Genomic DNA, 10,898 nt, shown 5'->3' on the forward strand with positions numbered 1-10,898 from the left:
TTTACAGTCTAGGCAGGAGATAGACCAATGATTCCATGAAATACTGGTGAGAGTTGGATGGGAGAAGAAAAGAGTGCTAAGTCTGGGGCAGCTTTCAGGGCATTCTTGCCTGGAGAATTCCATGGACAGAGGAGCCTGGTGGACTGTACAGTTCATGGGGTCACAAAGAGTCAGACATGACCGAGCAGTGTAACACTAAAACTAAATGAGTACTCCATGGAGACTTGAGAGTCCCTGGACAGCCGGTAGATCAAACCAGTCAATCCTAAAGGAAATTGCCCACGAATATCCATTGGAAGGACTGAAGTTGAAGCTCCAATACTTTGGCTACCAAATGCGAAGAGCTGACTCATTGGAAAAGACCCTGATGCTGGGAAAGATTGAAGGCAAAAGGAGAAGGGGGCTGCAGAGGATGAGATGGTTAGATAGCATCACTGACTCAATGGACATGAGTTTGAGCAAACTCTGGGAGATAGTAGAGGACAGAGGATCGTGGCATGCTGCAGTCCATGGGGTTGTAAAGAATCTAACAATACTTAGCAACTGAACAAAAACAATTGAGTCTAGGAGGGACCAGGGAAAGCTTTTGAAAGAAAATAGCTTTTAACCAGATGAAAGGGAGCCTGGATTTCTTTGAGGAATGGGAAAAGAAGCAGGTGGCTGGAACAGAGGCTCAAGGGAGACAGTGGATTGAGACGGGAGGAGAGCCTTTGTAGGCTCATTAATGATTAGGAAGATTATCCTGATGGTACTAGGAAGCTAACCATAGGATTTTAAGCAGAAGAGAGACATAATAGGATTTGAGTTTTAAAAAGATCACTCTAAGCATCCTGTGGAGAAGGGGTAGATAGTAGGGGAAGAAGATGGAAACAGGAAAACCAGCTGCATTAATTCAGGGGAGCTGTGATGATGGTTCAAACTCTGGTAGAAGCGGTACAGACCATGAGCAGAGGGATGAACTGTTGACCTGTCCAAGGGGGGCTGTAATGCTTTTGGAGCCTAAGAGTGGCACTCCCTCTGTGAGGTCCACTTTATTCACTCATTTATTCTTTCATTCAACAAATACTTGAGCACCACTCTAGTCAGAAATTATGCCTGGTTTCCCAGGGAGAGAGGCTGCCATCTGACCCAACTGGGCTGGAAGGGAAAGGGTAATGTCTGCAGATGGGTTGGTACAGACCTCACTGGGACCCCACAGCTGTACAATACCGGGACATTGGTGTGGCGTTCCTCTGCATTCCAGCTCCTACTAGAGCCTCACCTCATCTCTGCTGCCAGCCAGCCAGTGAATTCAATTCCTACTTGGCTGATGAAGAAACTGATGCTCAGAGAAGGGACTGACCTGTCCAAGGTCACCACCCTGAGCTAGAGGCAGACTTGGAACCTGAGTATCCAGGCTCCCACTGGCTTCTCTTCCCACCACAGTCTGGCTGCCCACATTTGGGTTGTTTTAGGCTCCGAGAGCCTCTCCGCCACTGTCAGACAGGAGGAGAAGCTGCAGACAGAGGGGCGCCTGCTCCCTGCCTCTCTGCGTCCAACTCCGGCCCCGAGATTGCAGTATTATTAGCAACAACCCACGACTGCACAGAGCTGTGCAGCCTCCAGCTTGCCAAGGGACTTCACATGCAATATCTCATTTGATCCATCTGGCCTCGCCAGGAAGTGAAAATTATTATCCCCACTTAACAAGTGAAGAGACTAAGGCTTAAAGACATAAACTATTATGCATCTGATGAACTCTGCTGAGGTTCAAAAACATATGTATCCATTGACCTCTGATCCCCTGCAACTGTGCTGGGTTCCATAGAATGCAAAGATGAATAGGATCTGTACTCTGACCCCAAAGAGGAGACAATCTGTAAGGATACTGTGCATATACATTCCTAGCCCTTGAGTAAGACCCTGGTGTATGCAGCTTTGGAGAAATGTGGGCTCAGAAGCAGAAGGAGTCACTCCTAGGGACTTCCCTGGTGGTTCAGGGGCTAATTCTGCATTCCCAATACAAGGGGCCTGGGTTCAATGCCTGGTCAGGGAACTGGGTTCCACATGCCGCACCTAAGAGTTTGCATGCCGCCATGGCGCAAGGAAGATCGAAGAGCCCTTGTACTGCAACTGAGACCTTGCACAGCCAAATTAAATAAATAATTTTTTTTTTTAAAGAAGTCACTCCTAGAAGAAGTTCTGGGAAGCCTTCTGGAAGAGGAAGCACTTAAGCTGGAGTTGGAGGCCAAGGACTTGGATAGACGGGACTAGGGCCCCCTTGATGTCCCTTCCCAGCATCCTGGGCTCGTCTTCTCATCACATGTCTTTATTTGTCTCACCCGCCAGATATGATGCACCTAATGAGTACCCAACATTTGAATCAATGGAGGGACAAGTAAATGGTGGGGAGGCAGAATGAGGCCAGTGTGCCGGCAACCCTGATGATCAGGAGGGTCTCCTCCGGCCCAGTTGTGGAGGGCTGCCATCTGGGGCAGAGCTCTTAGGTAGGTGGGACAGAGCGATGATACGTGTCCTTTTGTCCCTGTGTCGTTGGAGCTTGACAGCCAGCATAAGTGCCGGGGTTTAGGGGTGAGGGGAGGTGAGTTGCTGTTGTTTAGTCTTCCAGTCGTGTCTGACTCTTTTGCAACACTATAGACTGTAGTCCGCCAGGCTTCTCTGTCTGTGGGATTCTCCAGGCCAGAATACTGGAGTGGGTTGCCATTTCCTTCTCCTGGGGCTCTTCCCAACCCAGGGATGGAACCCGAGTCTCCTTATTGGCAGGTGGATTCTTTACCACTGAGCCACCTGGGAAGCCTGGGGAGGAGCTTTTAATTAGTGAGATCTTTATCAGTGATTCCTGGGTTGGGAAGATCTGCTGGAGAAGGGATAGGCTACCCACTCCAGTATTGTTTGAAACGCTGGACTGGAAGAAACACAAGCTGGAATCAAGATTGCCAGGAGAAATATCAATAACCTCAGATATGCAGATGACACCACCCTTATGGCAGAAAGTGAAGAGGAACTCAAAAGCCTCTTGATGAAAGTGAAAGTGGAGAGTGAAAAATTTGGCTTAAAGTCAACATTCAGAAAATGAAGATCATGGTATCCAGTCCCACCACTTCATGGGAAATAGATGGGGAAACATTGGAAACCGTGTCAGACTTTATTTTTCTAGGCTCCAAAATCACTGCAGATGGTGACTGCAGCCATGAAATTAAAAGACGCTTACTCCTTGGAGGGAAAGTTATGACCAACCTAGGTAGCATATTCAAAAGCAGAGACATTACTTTGCCAACAAAGGTTCATCTAGTCAAGGCTATGGTTTTTCCTGTGGTCATGTATGGATGTGAGAGTTGGACTGTGAAGAAGGCTGAGCACCGAAGAATTGATGCTTTTGAACTGTGGTGTTGGAGAAGACTCTTGAGAGTCCCTTGGACTGCAGGGAGATCCAACCAGTCCATTCTGAAGGAGATCAGCCCTGGGATTTCTTTGGAAGGAATGATGCTAAAGCTGAAACTCCAGTACTTTGGCCACCTCATGAGAAGAGTTGACTCATTGGAAAAGAGTCTGATGCTGGCAGGGATTGGGGGCAGGAGGAGAAGGGGATGACAGAGGATGAGATGGTTGGATGGCATCACTGACTCGATGGACGTGAGTCTGGGTGAACTCTGGGAGTTGGTGATGGACAGGGAGGCCTGGCGTGCTGCGATTCATGGGGTCGCAAAGAGTCGGACACGACTGAGCGACTGATCTGATCTGATGGCTCAGTTGGTAAAGAATCTGCCTGCAATGTGGGAGACCTGGGTTTCAATCCGTGGGTTGGGAAGATCCCCTGGAGAAGGGAAAGGCTACCTGCTCCAGTCCTCTGGCCTGGAGAATTCCATGGACTGTATAGTCCATGGGGTTGCAAAGAGTCAGGCACGACTGAGTGACTTTCACTTTTAGCAGTGGTGCAGCCCTGGGAACTGGGGTCACAACCTAATGTCCTGACTCCCCACCTCTGGCCCAAACGGCTTGGCCAGATTTTTGGAACTCTCCTCAAACGATGCCAGGAACAGAAGACGTCAGTTGCCTCCAAGTTCTTGTGAGACCTGAAGGACAGCCTTGACGCCCAGGTTACTCAGGACCCTGTGGGGCAGGTGAAGACATGTCACAACCGCTGAGCATTGGGTGGCTCTTTCCATCTTACTGATGGTGATGAAGGGAGGTTAATGGCTGCCAGACCTCACAGTTAGTGAGAGGCAGACTGGGGTTGGGGGGGAGTGCTGTGTTCATGCCTCCAAAGCAGACCCCTTCTTCTCCCACTTCCTGCTGCCCTTGAGGAAACCCTGGGGGCACTCTTCAGTCTTTAGCAAGAGTCACCTGACTGGGCTTCCTGCAGCAGGTGGTGCAGATGGAAGGGATGCTGTGGCTGCCTGGCCTGGCGGCCTCTGCCTTCCCAGAACAGCCATCCATCTTGCACTGATTGGGTCCATCCCAGCAGCTTCCGGAATGAGCCATGGGCACGTGGCCAGTGAGCTCAGCACCTTCTCTCCACGATTCTGTCTCAGCCATCCTGCTTTCCTGTCTGTCTCTCTGTCCTGTCGGATCCTTGTCCCTCTGTCTCTGTTTATTTCTCTTCTCTCTCTTTTTTTTTTTTTGTTGCCTGCCTCGCGGCCTCCTCCTTGATCTTTCCCTGCCCCAGGAGTAGCCCCAGGACCTTCAGCGCCTGGGGAATTACGGCGGCCCCTACTCTGCCTGCTGCCTGTTCTTAGCCACCTGCGTGACCCAGTGGACAAAGCAAGTACATGGCAGGGGAATACTGTGGCCACACTCCCCTTTGCTCAAGCCCTTGGCTTCCTCTTCTCTGGTTGTGAAGTTCAGGAGGCCCAAATCATCCCGTCTTCCTCCCGAGGTAGAAGTGTTGGCCCAGAGATCAGAGTTACAGGAGCAAGATGCAAGGGTGGCAGGGCCCTGTGCCTGGCAGAATGGAAAGACATGAAGGTTCAAGCCACTAGCTGCCCCATGTGCCACGCTGCTTCTTCCAAACCCCCTGGGCAGACCCCCTTCCTTGGGGCCCAAAGCTTGTAGCTCTGTGAACTATCCCTGTGCCCTCAAAGCCTGGTCCTGGGTGGCCTTCCTGAGCCTTTGACCCCTAGTGGTCATTTTCCTCCTTCCCCAGGCCCTGCCTCATCCTGGGGACTTCCAGCATCCACAGGACATGGTGTCTTCAACTGGAGCCTCTCAAGAGAGTCTTTGCTCTAGAGCCTGTACATTCTCCAGAATTTCCTGCTGCTCTTGGGGGGCTTCCCACTCTCCTGATGCTCTGGCACCCCCACTTCACTGCTCCCTCTACCTGCTCTTCCCTGTCCCTGAGCCTTCCGGCCTCTGACCTCCTCCTGCCTTGATTTCCCCACCTTGCCCCATCCATGTCCTTGGCCAGTCCTAGCACCCACTCCTTTGATATATTGAGCCCTCTTGGCCCCCAGTCTCTTGGCCACAGCCGACCACTGCCTGCCCTGGGTGGTCTGACCTCCACCTTCGCAGCTCCTGATCCACAGTGCTGAGTGAGAACTGCTGAAGAAAACCACAGGACCCAGCAGATGGGGTTCCGGTGCACGCGGCCTCCAGGCCCAGCTGGTTCTTCTCCCAGCTCACTCCCCCACCCTCCCCAGAGGCTCCCTCAAACCTTCAGCCTGTTCACCAGCCTCTTCCCCTCCTCCTCCCATGACTCAGCAGATGACTTCAGCTTCTTCTCGGGGAAGAAGTTTCCCAGGAACCTCCCTGCTCTCCACTCGAAAGTCTCCACCTGCCTTCCTTCCCCGCTGGCCTCTCCTCCAGGGCTCCAGACCTCTCCCACATCAATTTATCTACCCGCTCCTCCCAACTTACCCCCATCCTTCCAGCCTCTCACTCTCCAGACTCTCCCCGAGGCTTTTAAACAACCCCCAGCCTTTTGCATACAAAGAAAACCCTCCCTCGGTCCTGAGCCTCCAGCAATATCAGCTTCTCCCTCCTTCATCTATTAAATGACTGATGAAGATAGTCATTTCTGTAACACAGTATTGTAAGTCAACTGTACTCTAGAATAAAATTAAAATTAAATTGAAAAAAAGAGAGAGACAACAGTCATTTCCAAATTCTGATTCACCACCTTGCTAACCCCTGCCATCCTGAGCCACTACAGCTCAACTCCACTAAAATCTCACTTGCCAAGGTTGACAAAGATGCCCTAGCTCAGCAAAGGCCTGCTCTGTGTCCTTCCAGTTTTCTGGAGGCACGTGGCACCGTGAGGAATGGATGGTCACATCTAGTGCTTCCTGGTGATCCCTCCAGGTCTCCAGAGCCCGTGTTCACTGGCCCACCCTGATCTCGGGTGGCCTCGGCCTGCACTGGCTTGGAGCCGGGCTTGGGTTCTGAGCCAGAGATTGAAGCTGGGTCACGATGGAGAAAGCACCAGACTCTAGCTACTAGACCCATGATCAGTGACAAGGGCCCTGGCCTTCAGCTTTGCAGAAAAGAATTCCCATAAAAACGGAAAGTAGTGAAGCAAGTAAAGTGTTTATTAAGAGGAAACAAGTACAGTATGTGTGGATAGATACGCACATGCACAGACTCAGAGGGAGAGTTCTTGAATTGCGCCCTCGTGGCAGTTAGAATTACTTTTGTGGGGTATTTCTTCTGGGTTTCCTTTAGCCAATCATTTTGATTTGCCTGGTTCACAGTCTATATTTGGTCCATCTCAGGATCCTCCCACGTGTGTGCACGCGTTTCTTAGCCAAGATGGATTTTACCGAAAAGGCGTCTGGGTAAGGAACATCCCTTGACATGACTCTCCTCTAACCTCCAAGAAGCCTTTTCTGCACACGTGTGGTTGGGGAGGTCTCCTGACTTTGAGAAATGAAATATGTGGTCTGGGCAGGGCCCAGCCTCCTCCCTTAGTTGTCCTGCTATTCTTGGAGTTGCAGTCCATAGGGAATGAATCTCCAATAGCTTTACTGTGGGAGGAAGGGGCGGGCAGGGCCCATCTGCCTTCTGCCTCAACCCCATACATCACTCCCTGCTCATTTATACTCTTCATTTAAAAAAAATACATTTAATTTATTTATTTGGCTGCACCAAGTCTTAGTTGTGGCCCTTGGGATCTTTAGCAGCAGCATACTGGATCTAGATCCCTGACCAGGGATTGAACCCGGGCCCCCTTACATTGGGAGTGCAGAGTCTTAGCCACTGGACCACCAGGGAAGTCCCCCATTTATATCCTTTAAAGGCCCATGGGTCCACCACCCACTGCAAACTCAAATTTCTATGTTGGGACCCAATCTGGGCATCTCACCTCCCAAACTGAGCTTGTCATTTTCCCCTTAACCCTGCTCTGTCGAGGAGAATGGGACTCTCCCTGTCCACCCACTTGTCTAGGAGTCGTGCTGGGCATTTCCTCCGGTCACCACTGCTGCCCTACCCTCACTCCCACACCTCCCACAGTGGCTGTTATAGGAACACCCCCACCCCAGTGGTCTCCCTTCCTCTGGTCTCCCCATCTGGCCCACCCTCTACTCCAGCTTCCAGAGTGACCATTCTAAAATGCAAACCTGACTCCTCCTCTCCCTTGCTTGAAATCTCCCCTGGCTGAAAAATCCAAAGGGCAGAATCTGGTCCAATCTGATCCAATCCAGTCTCAGATTCCCAACCTCAGGACTTTCTTGGGACTAGTTTTATTTATCCTCCCCTCCCTGATGCCCCCAAACCCAGGAAATCCCCAAAGTTTTCTTTGAAGGCTTCTGATTTGCACAGGGTGATTAGAGGTCAGGTTATTTCAACAAAGAGCAGAAAGTGTCAAGGTTTTAGTATTAACCCAAGTGGCTTTTTCTGTGCTGATGGATCATTAGTTCTGCGTTCCAGAATTAACAGAGATCCAGAGAAGATGTGTGATTTAAGGTTATTTAGCCCATCATTGGTTCAGCCAGTCTCCAGTGTTGTTTGCAGCCCCAGGTCCCTGAATCCAGCATGGACAGCCACTGCCTTGGGCAGGATGCCTGGAAACTGCTGTCCCTCCAACTTCTCCAGGAGGGCCTTGGCTTGGACTCATCCTCCTGGGGAATACACTCCTTCCCACTCTCATGAGAGAGCAGGTCATTCACTTCCTCTGTCAGGCTCCTCCTCCTACCCAGCTTGATCTGCATCCTCCCATGGGAGTGGTTAGAATTAAACCCAGCTGTGTGTGGGGAGTCGGGCCTGCCTCCACCCCTCCAGTGAAGTACAGGAGACATGTGAACCTCCTTCATGACTCAGCCCTTCCATTTACTAGCTGTGTGACCTAGACAGGTTACGTAACCTCTCTGTGCCTTGGACCCCTCATCTATAATGTGGAAGAATGGGGATAAATGCATATGCGCTCCTGTGTTTTCTCACTTAGTGGCCTTTCCTTGCCATCTGAGTGTTAGAAACAAGATGAAGACTTAGGGGGAGAGATTATAGACTTTGAGGCAGCCTCTGATACAGGCACCTGGCTCAGCCCAAGTTGGTGTGACTGCCCTGCCTGGGGTTGGAGGCCCAATCTCCACTTGTCATAAAGTGCTCTTAGGCCTTGTATAACCCTCTGGGCACACATTTCTTTCTTCTCTCTCACTCTCTTTTTTTCCTAGTTGTAATATATGGGATCTAGCTCCCTGGCCAGGGATCGAACCTGGGCCCCCTGCATTGGGAATGCAGAGTCTTAAGCACTGGACCACCAGGGAAGTCCCTGGGCACAGGTTTCTTGGCTTGGACGAGGAGAGAGGTGAGGAGCTCAGTACCATATATCTTGGTCATCCATCTCTTTGGCCATCTCTCCATTCCCGTCATGCACCGGACATTATAGATGGAGGGGGGTGGGGGGAAGGAACGTGCTAAAATCTACTCTTTGTTCCTGGAGAAATTTGTTCAGTGTGAAGACAAAAGGGCTTTATCTGTTCTGGCCTTAAATGTAAAAGGCTTTGGGGGAGAAGAAGGGCTCTCCTTTTTCTTATGACGTCCAAAGGTAGAATATAAGGAACAATGGGGAGAAGGACGTGGGAACCTGAGTGTTGTCCCACAGAGGAAGCGAGGGTTCAGGAAACGGTAAACTACCTGTGGCCAGAGGTGTGCGGCAAGGGCTGATGCACAGCAGGTGCGGTGCTATATAAGGGATTTCTCTATTGGATGAACAAAGGTCCTCCTGCTGTCCCTTCTGGTTTACCAACCTGTCTGGGAAGTCAGGGAGGGAACCTCTGGTTGGTTCTGAAACCTAGAAGACAGGGCAAGCCCCATGCTCCTGAGTCATCTCAATTCGCTTCAGGCTTGCTGCGGAGGGAATGCCTTTTGCTCCTGTCTATCCCCAGGCTCAGAGCGCGGAGTTGGTGCTGAGTGTCTGTGCCTACCTCCCGTCCCCTAGTGCAGCCTGGGCTCCAGTCTGCCCGCTGCGTCAGCACACCCGCGTTCCTATTACATGATCAAGTGGGGTTTGCAGTCTGGAAGCATTAGTGCTGGGCTGACTCTGCAGAGTAGCCAATGCAAGAAAATGCCAGTTCTGTACCTCTTCGGCCAGCTCTCTGAGGCCTCATGGCCATGCCACTTCCTCTTTGAGCAGCCTAGCATGGCCTTCTTCAGGGTTCCCAGGGTCTTTCGAGATCATTCTGGCAGACCACTGATGGTGGCAGAATCCCCCAGAGAGTTTCAGGTTCCCAGGCCCCATGGTTGGAGGTTCTGATCCACTCTATTGAACCTGAGACTCTGGATTCTAGACAAGTTCCCCTTGTCTGGGTATTGGCAGAGTGGCCATTCTGAAATGCAAATCGGACCCCATCTCTCCCTTGCTTGACATCTGCTCTGGCTGAAGAATCCAAAGGGCAGAAGCTGATCTGTTCTGAGATTCCTAGCCTCAGGGCTTTCTCAGAACGGGTTTTATTTCTCCTCCCTTGGATGTTGGGGGACTGCGATGCACAGCCAAGTTGAGAACCACTGCTGGGCATTACCTCCGAGTGGCCAGTCTTTTGGCCTTGCTTCTCTACTGGTCCCTCACCCCTGATTCCAGTCCTACCCTGCCCAGACTCAGCCCAGGCCATCACTGGACAGCTCCAGCTGGTGGAGAAATTGCCTCCTGGAAATGAACCGAAACTGATGGGCTCTCTGCAGCTTGTTAGTCATTCAGTCATGTCTGACTCTTTGCAACCCCATGGACTGTAGCCAGCCAGGCTCCTCTGTCCATGGGATTTTCCAGGCAAGAATACTGGGATAGGTGTCCATTTCCTTCTCCAGGGGTCTTCCCCACCCAGGGATCAAACCCGGGTCTCCTGCATTGTAGGCAGATTCTATACTGTCTGAGCCACCAGGGAAGCTTGGCGTTTTCTAAAAACAGAAAGCCCCTGCTTCATTCCCTGTGGTAGGTAGGTTGCCACCAGCCCCATCACTGTGGCTCCCCGCTGAGTCATTTGCTCTTTGTTTGAGTCAAGCATCAAGACCTTGACTTCAAACCCCTCTACTCATCCAGAGGGCATGAACACATTCAGAGTCAAGAACACATTCAGGGGGCATGATGGAGAGTTCCCTTTGAGATTTGGGGGGTGTAATGGGAGGTCCATATTGGAGAAGCACTTGGCCCAAGTTCACACAGATGAGTTTGAGGAGACGATTCTATCCTAGGCTCCTCTGCCCTGGAAAGTCCATCTCTTGTGAATGGAGACAGACCACACAGCACATGGAACTTCCCCGACTAGGGATCCAGCTCGTGCCCCTTGCAGTGGAAGCATGAAATCTTAACCACTGGACTACCAGGGAAATCCAACAAAGGCCTATTTTGCTTTTTTTTTTTTTTAATGGAGATGAACATTCCCTTGGTGTGGTAAACTTTGAAGTGGGCCTCTTTAGGGGAATGCAAAACTTGAAATGGAAAGATGTATCAGACTTTTCAATCTCTCCCT

The 10,898-nt window shown here is 51.0% G+C and overlaps 1 non-coding gene across 1 annotated transcript; it reads right to left on the minus strand.

Moving 5' to 3' along the window:
• Nucleotides 1–8,626: 8,626 nt before the first annotated feature.
• On the minus strand, nt 8,627–8,699 carry TRNAG-CCC (transfer RNA glycine (anticodon CCC)). The gene has a single exon. It is a non-coding gene; the product is annotated as a tRNA-Gly (tRNA).
• Between the last annotated feature and the right edge of the window lie 2,199 nt (nt 8,700–10,898).

The sequence above is a fragment of the Bos mutus genome, chromosome 25 (assembly GCF_027580195.1).
Source record: "Bos mutus isolate GX-2022 chromosome 25, NWIPB_WYAK_1.1, whole genome shotgun sequence".
Lineage (NCBI taxonomy): Eukaryota > Metazoa > Chordata > Mammalia > Artiodactyla > Bovidae > Bos > Bos mutus.